General features: G+C 32.9%; 1 pseudogene; it reads left to right on the top strand.

Annotated features, from left to right (window-relative positions):
- The first annotated feature begins 493 nt into the window (after positions 1-493).
- On the top strand, positions 494-2,547 carry LOC115969283 (annotated as a pseudogene).
- Positions 2,548-12,987: the final 10,440 nt, after the last annotated feature.

Genomic DNA, 12,987 nt, shown 5'->3' with positions numbered 1-12,987 from the left:
ACTTGTTTAATATTAAATGATTAAAATGGATTGTATCACATTCGTGTCAACCCAACACGACTCACTTATTACTCACTTATTAAGCACGTCAAGTTTGTTGTATCATGTCTACTCACTTCATTAACAGGTTGTGTTAAGGTTGAAGACCCAATTATTAGATGAGTTGTGTTAGGGTTAAGTCATTTAGCCAAATACCCATATCTCTATACTATACAACTACGGCACACCAACATGAATTGACACGGTGGATCTATACGTGACAACGTGATAAGCATTACTCTAGTTGTGTCCAGTAAATTATGGCCAACAATGGACAAATAAGTTTGTGGATGTGAGTGTCCAAGAATAATGTGTGGGGACTGAGGAATGATAATCATTCATAATTAATGCGTTTCATACAGCACCATACAAAAAAAATCTTGTGGACCTCATACACATTTTCATGTTCATGTCTAACAAATTTCTTATAAGAACACTGTAAAATCTAGCATAATCTCTTTATTTCCGCTGGGTCCTGATTATCATTGTTGGCTTCCGGGGTGTTATGGCTAGCGAAAGTCGTCGTCAGCTTCACGTATTCTTCTTCCCTTTCATGGCCCATGGCCACCTGATACCAACCATGGACATGGCAAAGCTATTTGCAGCACAAGGTGTGAAGGCAACCTTAGTCACTACTCCTCAGAACATGCCTTTGTAGAGAGGGAAAATTCCCGACCTATCACAAGCTGATACGTTACATTACCAAGTCCACAAAATACAGCCAATTAAAATACACATGTCATCTAAAAAACTACTGCACTAGACCTGGGATGAAAATCTAGCCCACATATTTTTCAAAGCTGCCGACCTTGAAAGCAGAAACACTTGCTGATTTACCAATGTCAAACACTATCAGAGCCGCCGAAGACATTAATCCACTGTCAAAGCCGCCGAAGACTATAGATCCAAGAAACCGACATCACAGAAGTCTAAACGTGAAGAACAAAGGATTTCTAACAAGCTCATAGCCAGAGATTCATTGTAATTCCATTTCAGCAATCTTCAATCCATCCTTCAACCAAATCGAAGGATATTTTGTGTTCAAGTCAAAACCACATTACCACAAATCCAATCAATAAGTCTTGTAAGGAGATCGAATCAGAAGATCACTCTTTTGTAATTTCAGAGAATTGTACTACACAATCATCAATACAAATTCACATTTGTGAAACTATTTTACTTCTTTGATTTATTTCAAACTAGAAATTTAGTCGCTTACAGCCTTCATTCTCCAAAACTCGTGGCATCAACATTGATATCCAAATCATTAAGTTTCCGGCTGTAGATGCTGGTCTGCCAGAAGGATGTGAGAATATTGACTCAATAGTGAATTCTATAGAAATGGTTGACAATTTTTTCAAAGCCACTAAGATGCTCCAACAACCACTCAAGCAACTACTACAAGATTTCCAACCTAGTTGCCTTGTTGCCGACATGTTCTTTCCTTGGGCAACTGATATTGCTGCTAAACTTGGTATTCCAAGGCTTGTTTTCCATGGGATCTGTTCTTTTTCTCTGTCTGTTGACCTAAGTTTGAGACAATATGAACCTCACAAGAAAGTTTCATCTGATTCTGAACCTTTTGTCATTCCTAACTTTCCAGGGGAGATAAAGTTGACAAGGATGCAACTTCCTAGCTTCATTAAGCATGAAGTTGAAACGGACCTTTCCAAGTTGTTGAAAGAAGTTGTGGAATCGGATTTGAAGAGCTATGGCGTGGTTGTTAACAGCTTTTATGAGCTCGAGCTGGCTTATGCAAAGCATTACAAGAAGGTTATAGGAAGAAAGACATGGCATATAGGTCCAGTTTCACTATGCAACAAGAATGCTGAAGATAGAGCTCGGAGGGGAAAGGAACCCTCCATTGATGAGCATGAATGTTTTAGATGGCTTGGTACAAAGAAACCCAATTCCGTCGTTTACATATGTTTTGGGAGTATAGCAAACTTTAGTGATTCTCAGCTCATGGAGATTGCAATGGGTCTTGAGGCTTCTGAACAACAATTCATTTGGGTTGTGAAGAAAGGCAAAAATGAAAAAGAAGAGGAAGATTGGTTGCCTAAAGGATTTGAGAAAAGAATGGAAGGCAAGGGACTAATTCTAAGAGGTTAGGCACCCCAAGTGTTGCTTCTTGGCCATGAAGCAGTTGAAGGATTTGTGACTCATTGTGGGTGGAATTCGACCCTGGAAGGAGTGACTGCAGGGGTGCCCATGGTCACGTGGCCTTTGAGTGCTGAGCAGTTTTACAATGAGAAGTTAGTAACTCAGGTTCTTAAAGTTGGGGTTGATGTTGGTGTTCGACAATGGATAAGAGTGGTGGGAGATAGTATCAAGAGGGATGCAATTGAGAACGCAGTGAAGCGAATTATGGTGGGTGAAGAAACAGATGGAATGCGAAGCAAAGCCAAGGTACTTGGGGAGATGGCAAAGAGGGCTATTGAAGAAGGGGGGTCATCCTACTCTGATTTGAATGCTTTGATTGAAGAATTAAAGTTGCATTGTCCTTGACTTTATTTGACACGAAATTTTCAATATGGTTCTTTCACCATAAAAAATAAAAAATGAATTTATCATTGTTTCTTAGTGTGTGAGTTTTACTTGTTTAATTTTTCTTCAGTAATTGTTGGATGTGTTCATAATAAATTAGAAATGTGTGTCCACTTACCTATTAGAATTTATAATATTATAAGTTGCATTGCATGGGATTACACAAATTTTGGCTAAATTTAACTTAAGATGCCAAAGCCTTGTAACTAAATTAGCATCTCTCCATGTACAAAGTGTTTGGAGGTTTAGGGGGAAAGGGTTCAAGCTGCAGAGTTAGCAGTATGTTATAATTATCTCTCAAAAAAAAAACTTAAGATGTCATTTTTTTTCATTTGTAGCGTAGTCCATTTTTTACTTTTACCTGCGTTGTACTCTTTATTTTTTTCACTACTGTTTTTAAATATTACTAGCTAATAAAAATCTTAAATCACAGTATGTTTGAAATACAAAGGGCTTTGTGCGTTGTGGCAATTAATTTGTTTTCCTCTTTGAAAGAAAAGAATCTTGCTTTCAAACTACATAAACAAAAATAACAAAAACTAAAGAGAGTGCTAATGAGTGCTAACCAATTGCTAAAGGATGCAGAAGATGATTCCGAGATTGCCCAATTTCTTGAATTTCAAAATGAAAAGGTTGTCTTCTTGATCAAGAAACTGCTAGAATATATAGATTGTCAGGACATTTTAAAATATGAAACCCAGGTGGATAGGCTTGGCATATTTAAACAACATTTGATTTGATCCCCCAGATCCATTGCATTCATTAAAAAAAAAAAAAAATTGACTCTTTGATTTTCACATTGTGTGATAAACGCTCCATCAAACTTAAGAAATTAAATTGACACAATAACTTATTTGGCACAAAAATATAAAAGCTTAGATGGAGCATGTGGCACAAAATTGGAAATCCAATTGTGAATCTAATTGAATTTTCTCTCAACTACTTTAGCTTTAAATAAATAAATATATATATATATATATATATATATCATAAAGTGATAGTCATTACCATCACACATTTAATAAAAAGAGTGATATTAGATATACTACAAATCTCACTACATAAAACTTATTAAAATCAAACCTTCATTTATTATGTTTTTTAAGCTGCACCAACCATATTTTTGCCACATTATTTTATACACTATTGTAGAAAAATTTGTAATATTTTTAGCATTTTCCTAATAAGAAGGAATAATTTGTATGAGAATATTACATAAACTTAAAAAATAAAATGGTAACGAATAAGATTAATGCTACTTCAACAACTAATAAATAAATATTAAAATTACCTTTGTATGATTGACGACATATTAATTTGTGAGACTCCTGAAATATTTGTAGTATTCTAGCTAGCATCTCACTAATTTGTATCTTAGTTTAATAAATGGAAAAGAGTGAGACTTGCTATAAATTTAACTACATAAACCTTAAAAACTATCGTGGGCACCGTTCACTAAAAGGAAAATGGTAAGGGTTCTTCAAATTTGACTACAAAATATTTACAAACCGATATCTTAATATAAATCTGATCAGTAAACTTTAACAACCAATACATTAATGTTTAAATTACTTTTTTATTTTTAATGAAACATCAGTTTATAAGTCTTATGTCATAAAATTTGTAATATTAGCAATGGACATTTGGATAGGTCCAACAAAATTATATCAAACAAACTCAAAAAAAAAAAAAAAAAATACTCCAATTAAACTAGTAGCCCAGTAGAAATAATGCATTTTAATTATCATTCTTTCCTAAAAATACATAACATTGTAGCCCAATAGACTACCCTTTTTTTCAACAACTCATTCTCTCTCTCTCTCTCTCTCAGATTACCCTTTCTCTCTATAGCTCTCCCCTTCATCTCATCTCTCTTCTTTGATAGAAGCATTGGGATGATTGTCATTGAAATGCAGTAGCCAAAGTTGATCGTGGGTGGAGCCACGTGTTCGTTGGGGATCAAGTTAGGCATGAATAAGGTGAGTTGACCATTGGGTGTCGAATCTTGGCCATCGAATGGCCGTCTTGACTGATGGATGGCTTATCTATCATTCAAATGAAATCTAACTTTTCAATTTTTTTGAATGGCTGGTTTGGGTTGCACATAGAAGCCACGTGCTACCTCTTTTGTAACACCCCATAACTTTGATACCTATTTAATTATTATATGTTAATTATAAAGGAGACCTACAATTAAATAAATTAAATTGATTTGGACCTAAAATATTAAAAATAAGATAAATATTATGGGATATGAAGCCCAAGTGAGGTGGAATAAGTAAATATATGGGCCTTGAAAACCCTAACCTTCTTCCTCTTTAGTCACACGTGTATTTTACTGATGGGGGCTTCCTTTTTGCTTCAGCCGACTATTGAACTTTGCCTTTCTTGATTGTGGGGTTGAATTGGAGTCTTTAGGTATGATTTTCTCATGCTCTAGATTTAAGAAGTTTGAATAGTCAATAACTAGCAATTGTTATGAACCTAGACTATCATTATACTAATAGAAAATGCCTCCTATAATTGTATTATATTAGATAAAGATTGGTCAATATGTCAGGAAGGGCCACAAACTTTGAAATTGAACCAAATAGAGTAATAGGCTTGGACTTTGTCACCATGTTAAAGGGAAAAGAGTGCTTGTGGTTAATTTGCTTTCACACATCCTCAATTGTTGACCGATTTACCATCACACTTTTATTATTGTCTAAATCCTTGTCCAGCGGCATTAAAGGGACAATAGGCAACTAGATTGATAGTAAGGCTTGTACGTGGCTTCCCATGCTAGATTGAATATAAATATATATATATATATATATATATATATATATATGTAATATTAAGGTCAATAGATGTCCAGCGGCATCAAGAGAACATACTAGCACTCGATTGATAGATTAAAGCTATCACATGGATTTCAATGTTAAGTTGAATATATATATATATATATATATATATATATAATATTAGAGTCGATGGACATCCAGTGGCATCAAGAGAGAATGCTAAGCAATAAATTAAGGCAATACATGGCTTCCAATACTAAATTGGATATATGTAATGTTAGAGTGAATGGATATGAATAAATAATATGGCTGTTACATTCAAGTTGGTCAGATATTTATTATTTGGCCCTATTGAAGTTTCATGAATACCTATAATTACGTTAATGGAAAAATCGTATTAGGCAGCAATATTTTTTAAGTCCAAATATCTGATCAAAGCTGAAAGTGAATTGAAAATGGAGGATTTTGGATATATCAATATTGTCTAGGATAAAACAATTTATATGTGAAAATAGATTTTTAAGTGAAAAACTGTGTATTGATGAACCTATTTTTGGTGTTACTAGGTTCTAATTCTACAGAATTGTTGTGATTCAAGAGAGGTTGATTTCCTTTATTTTTGCAACTAAGAGGTAAGTGGTGTTTACTAATTTTGGGGGGTTTTCCCAAAACAATGTTAATTATCAAACTATTTTATATCAAAGAAATATGTTGATATTCTACATATAAGTTGATATATTATAAATGTTTGATGTGCACATTGACTATTCATTTTATGAAAAACTTGTGGGACAACCTAAATTTATTTAAACTTGTGTGTGTGAATATGTCTTTATGTTTTTGAGAAATATGAATGGATTATTTTGTGAGCATATTGAATATGTTTTGAAAACCTATGGCAAGTTGTGATTAGAAGTTCAGTATGGTATTTAGTCCTTAGCAAGGAACAATCATACTGCAACTAGTCCTTAGCAAGGGATGGTCCTAGAAAAGGGGACAATGCACATTTGATAGCTCCTTAGTAAAGGAGTATACTATTGAGGATCCAAAAAGGAAGTTCCTTAGCAAGGGAGTGCACCTTTAGGTTTCAAAGGAGCCTTCCTTAAGAAAAAGTGATGGAAAGGAGGTTCTAGTCCTAAAAGGGGACAGTACAACCCTGTCAACGGGGCGTAAACGTTGACCACGAGAAAAGCCTAGGAAATTATTTATATGATGGTATACATATTATGATGGCTCACAATATAAAGATGTTATTTTCTTTTACATGAAATGTTTGATGAAAAAATATTGATGAGTTACAAGTTGTGAATTTGTTGAAAGAATTATTTATTTGAAAGGTTTGTTGCCACACCCCAATGTTAGTAAATTCCACTTATTGAGTTATCTCACCCCCCCCCCCTTTATTTCCCATTATAGATACATTAGAGGGATTATTGGAGTAGAGATTCTTGGGAGACAGTAGTTACGAACTATATTGTGGAATTGAGGATTTTATTGTTATTTTTATGGTATTAAATATTGTATTGGAGAATTATTTTGAGGATGTTTTATCTTTGGTGAATTAGAGCTCTGACATTTGTAATGAGATTTAAGGTTGTTGGTTTCTTTTATTTAATATTTTTATGGATTATTCAGATTAAATAGACTTTTATTGCTTATGATTTTAGGGCGTTACATCTTTAGTGAGAAAATTAAGATAGAATTTTTTTTTTTTTTTTTTTGGAAAAATGTATGAAGTCATGTACATAAATTTAAAATAACTATTTGAATATTTATATACTATGACAATTTCTTAGAACCTATTTGCTAAAGGTAGTATCTACTCACTAACAAGCACTATTAAGAATAATAACGAATGTCATTATCTTCCAATATTTAAATTTAAATTTTCTCGCTGGGTAATAATATATGATACAATTTGAAGCTCTTCACCAAATTAAATACTTGCAACCATCTACAATGAAGATTGTATTATTCATACTTCCTTCTTTATTATCTTGTTTAACTTACTTATTTTAATGAACACCCTTTTAAGAAAGAAAATAAATTAAAAAAGAACAAGATAAAAAAAGACATCCGTCATCTATGTTTCCATTACATAAAAGTATAAGTTTAGAAGATTTAAACTTAATAAACTAGTGTTCTCTAGGCAACAAATAAAACACCATATATAATCACTCTAACTTTCCAAGCATGACTACCAGTCTACCACATAAAATTTAAGATGCATAAAGAAATGTTTTTAGACATTAAAATTTAGTGTGAGTATTTTAGACATTGCACAATAGAGTATTTTAGAAATCATAAGATTTCATTAGAGTTTAACTAAAAGAGTAACAATAGGGGTATATGCTCATTTACAAAATATAAAGGAGAAAATTATTCAACTTTAGTTTAGGGGGAATAAAATTATCCCAAACATAAAGGGAGAAAGTGCTTATTCGTTATTTTATTTTTTTTGTGTAAATCTATGTGTTTTCTTTTTTTTTTTTTAACTTTAAACAATGTGTTAAAAAAGTCAACCCAAAAAACTGTGCATAAAACAATGAATTTTGGCTCAATAAATTGACTAAACCAAAAAAGAAATCTAGGAATACAACAAAATGTCATGATATTTTTACAATACCTATATTTTTAGCTATGGTAGCTCTTGGTCTAATATTTTATTATTTCATTTTAGAGTATTGTTATGTCCACAATATTTTCATAACAAATTTTAGGTGGTAAATTGTTACTAAATTTAAACTGGGCTAACCACTTTAAACTGTACATTATATATATATATATATATATATATATATATATAAACAAAAAAACAAACAAACAAAAAGCCAACTGAGGAAAATTGTGCCTAAAACAGTGAATTATGGCTCACCAAATTTGACTAAACCAAAAAAGAAGTTTGGGAACACAACAAAATATCACAACATTTTCACAATACCTTTTATTTCTAGTTGTAGTAGGTCCTAGTTTGATTTTTATTATTTTATTTTTGATGTCCATAACATTTTCACAACAAATCTTAGGTAACAAAATGTTACTGGTTTTAAACTAGAACCACCACTTTAAAATTGTGCATTAAAAAAAAAAAAAAAACAAAAACAAAAAGTCAACACAAGAAAATTGTACGTGAAAGTGTGAAACAGTGAATTTTGGCTCACCCAAATTGACTAAACTAAATATATCACAACATTTTCACAATATCTTTATTTTCAGGTTCCAATATGATATTTTAATATTTTATTTTAGAGAAATGTTTGATTAAAATTTTCACAACAAATTCTAGATGACAATTTATTATTGGTTTAAATTGGGCCTACTACTATTATTGGTTTAAATTGGGCCTACTACTGTTAGGATATATGTGATTCATGTTAGAAACATATGTCAACATTTTATGTAATTGGCTAATCCTTTGATAAAACGTACTTTACTTGTAATTGGGTAGATCAAGGATGTGTTTAATATTTCAAGAAACAAGGTTTCAAGTTCAAGTGTCAAAACCATGCAAGTCTATCCAAGAATCAAGTAATGAAGTGTTGGATTTTAAAATTCGACAACTATCTCGACAGCTAGCATCTATCGAGGTTTGAAAGCTGCTGAAGCCCGTAGCTCGAGAGCTAGCTCAATAGATGGCTATCTATCGAGGTTTATGAAATTCAGTTTTTCAAAGCTGATTTTAATCCAATCCGTGGGTGTATATTTGGGCTTTCTTTTCTCATAATCCTAAACATATATAAGGATTATTTTGAGGGTCGAAAAAGGTTACACAAGTTGCACAAGAGCACAATTCCACAAGTCTGAAGAAAAGTGTGATCAGAAACCTAGTTTGTCCTAGTTCATCTTTCTCTTGAAGAAGCTACTGTGTTTGTACACTGTAAGGTTTTGTGACCAAGCAACTTCATGATCTTCATTGTGTGATGAACTGAAGAACTTTGCAGCCAACATCCTTCTCAAGTTGGTGATTAAGTTGCGTACTAGAATCCGCGCAATTAGTTAGTCACATACTGGGAGCCGTGCATTGAAAAATAGAGATTGTCACTATAGAACAAGTCCAATTGGGTATTGGGGTAAGGGTTCAACTGTAGGTTGGTATAAGGTACTGAGTTTTCTTTACTTGTAACCACTTGTTTTGATAATAGTGGATTCTCAAGAGTGGTGACCTTAAAATCACTCGGTGTGGTTTTTGCCATGTAGGTTTTTCCTATTCGTAAACAAATCATCGTGTCAATTTAATTTCCGCTGCATAGTTAGTTTTATTGGTGATTTGTTTGTACTGCCATGTACATTGCATGTTAATTTGATTAATTAATAAATTTGGCTAATTAATCAATTAATTCATCACAATGGGTCAATACGTTTTTGGCCTATCAAGTGGCATCAAAGCGAACACACTCTGATTAGGGTTAATCTTTGCTGTGTGATCCATTGACTCTTGTTTGTCATGGATAGAGGACAATCTATTATTATACCTCATTTATTTGATGGCACTAACTATGCATACTGGAAAGTACGCATGAGAGTTTTCTTGCAATCTTTAGATGAGAAAGTGTGGCAAGTTGTGGAGATAGGCTAGACCAAGCCTACAGAAGCGTCAGCCGACTGGAATGATGCTAAGATCAAGGCGGCAAACTTCAACAATAGGGCATTGAATGCTCTATTCAGTACAGTCACAAATAAGGAATTCAAGAAAATATCCTCTATTGAAATTGCTAAAAAAGCATGGACCATTCTCTAGACAACCTATGAAGGAACCAAAGCTGTTTAGAATTTAAAGTTTCAGAGGCTCACTACAAGTTTTGAAGAGATCAAGATGGAGGAGGATGAGTCATTTAATGAGTTCTATGCCAAACTCAAAGACATAGTGAACTCAGCATTTAATCTTGGGGAAACCATTCCTAAACCCAAGATTGTGAGAAAATGGCTCAGATCTCTACCCGAAAGATTCTATGCCAAGATCACCGCTATTGAGGAATCAAAGGATATCGACAAAATTCCTTTGACAGAGTTGGTTGGCAATCTACAGACCTATAAGTTGGGTTTAACAAGGATCAGGAAAACAGGCAAAAGCAAGAGCATGGCATTGAAGGCCAAAAACAGTGATACTAATGAGTCTTCAGACGATAAAGATTCTAAAATGAAGTCCTACATTACAAGGCAATTCAAGAAGTTCATGAAGAATGCCAATGGGAAGGGTTTCGACAAGGACCATAGGCAATCCAATTCTTCACAGTTCAAGAGCCAAGATAAAGGAAAAAAGGATGCTAGGGATGGCAGTTAGTACACTGTTTCCTCAGGATCAATGTGCTTTGGGTGTCAGGGCTTCGATTATATGAAACAAGAGTGCCCTAATTATCTCAAGACCATCGGAAAAAGTAAGGCACTTGCTGCTACCTTGAGTGACACTAAGCTTAAGGATGACTTCGATAATGAGAATGATGGAATCCTAAATGCCTTCACTACCACTGTAAATCTTACTGAGGAGATTGTTGAAGATGTGGATGAAGAAAAGGAATTGGTAGAGTCTAAGTTTGAGAAAATGGTTGAACAAGATGACATCCACACAACCTATGCAAAGTTATACAAGTTCTCAAAAAAGCATGAGAAGTTGTATAGGTTGGCCACCAAGAAACTTAGTGATGTCAAACTTGAGCAAGAAGAAATCTCTACAAAGTTTGATGAAACCAATCAGACTATTAGAACATTGAGATTTGAGAATAATTTCTTGGCTGAGAAGACCAAAAAGCTTGAGGCAAAACTATTCCAAGTCAAAGCTCAGTTGGAAAGGACTTCAAGCGCTAAGCTCGATGAGATGCTCAGTCTTCAAAAATCTGCTTCCAATTGAACTGGTTTAGGGTATGATTTCTCTTCTCCTAGTATTGCTTCTACTAGTACTACGTTTTTGTTCCTCCTACTAATAATATTGAAACTGAAAATAATGAAGTTAAAAATAAATTAGCTAGTGAAAATATAGACAATGGTAAATCTATCTTAGGAGCACCCCCTAAACTTGATAAAAAAGAAATTAAAAACCCTAAGGCTAAGAAGGGAAACTCTCAAAAGTCTAAGCAGAAAAAGCAGCATTTCTATCATCACTATGGCGCAGGGCTCAAAGTGATTCTATCACTTATTCTCTCTCTCCCCTTCGTATTTTTGTTTTGCATTACTTGTGTGTTTTGTTTTATAATTTTGAGTCAATCCAGTTTTATGCATTACTTTGTTTAACATGTTTTTGTTTATTTGTTTTCAGTTTTTCTTTATTTTGTTTTTCATAAAAAAAAAAAATTGAAAAATCAGAAAAATACAAAAACAGTGTGTGTTTGTATACATTGGTACTTGTGTACCTTAGATGGCCATTGAAATAAAGTTTTCTAAACTTTGTATCTTTTATACCTTAGATAAGCATCTCTATGCACAATTAAGCAAGTGAGTTTTGTGACTTGTGTTTGTGTTTGTGATGAGTAACATTAAGTAATCTCTTATACTTAACACTTGTATTACTCTTTTTTACGGGAATGACTAGAAAATCCTAAGAGAAAGGTATAAGTATAAATAACTATCTCACCACTATTACCCACCAATCATGAAATGACATTTATATACTTTGGCATAACAAAAGTGGTATTGGGGTAAGGGTTCAACTGTAGGTTGGTACAAGGTACTGGGATTCCCTTACTTGTAACCGCTTGTTTTGATAATAGTGGATTTTCGAGAGTGGTGATCTTAAAATCACCCGGTGGGGTTTTTGCCGTGTAGGTTTTCCCCATTCGTAAACAAATCACCATGTCAATTTAATTTCTATTGCATACTTAATTTAATTGGTGATTTGTTTGTGCTACCACGTACATTGCATGTTAATTTGATTAATTAATAAACTTGGCTAATTAATCAATTAAATCATCACAAGGGGTCAATATGTCTTTGGCCTATCAACTACTAATATCAATTTTTTATCCATCAAAAATAACTTGCCACATAACATTTGTTGTGAAATTATTGTAAAAATGTTATGGACTTAGCATTTCTTTTTATTTTATTTTATTTTGATCTATAAGGAACAGAGATCTTGGCAATTGTGAAAATATTGTGACAACAACAAGATGTTATAACATTTTCAAAATACATTTATTTTCAGTTGTGGTTAATCTCAGTCTCCTATTTTATTATTTTATTTTGACCTATAAAAAATTGACACCTCAAAATTTATGAAAATATTATAAGAATTCGTTGCGTCAATATAACAATACTGTGTCTAAACATATAAATATTTAAAAGAAAAAACAAAAAGAGCACAAATGAAACTGGCGTGCTGTGGAAAAAATTGGGGGGGGGGGGGGGCTCAAGCAAAACGGTGAGTTTTGCCTCACCAAATTGACTAAACCAGTCTTACTGTTAATTGAATTATTGGCTCTTTTTATATAGTTAGTAGAAATTGAGTAGATAAATATATATGTATATATATATATATATATATATTTTTTTTTAATGTATTGAGGAAAAAAAAAAAGAGTCTAGTGATGGTAAAAGTAAAAAATGGACAAGTTTGCAAATGGAAAAATTGACTTTTCAAAGTTAAATTTAGCTAAAATATGCCTAATATATCATGCAAATAATC

This window comes from Quercus lobata, chromosome 11, assembly GCF_001633185.2.
Source record: "Quercus lobata isolate SW786 chromosome 11, ValleyOak3.0 Primary Assembly, whole genome shotgun sequence".
Taxonomy (NCBI): Eukaryota; Viridiplantae; Streptophyta; class Magnoliopsida; order Fagales; family Fagaceae; genus Quercus; species Quercus lobata.
This window is presented reverse-complemented; position numbering and strand designations above follow the sequence as displayed.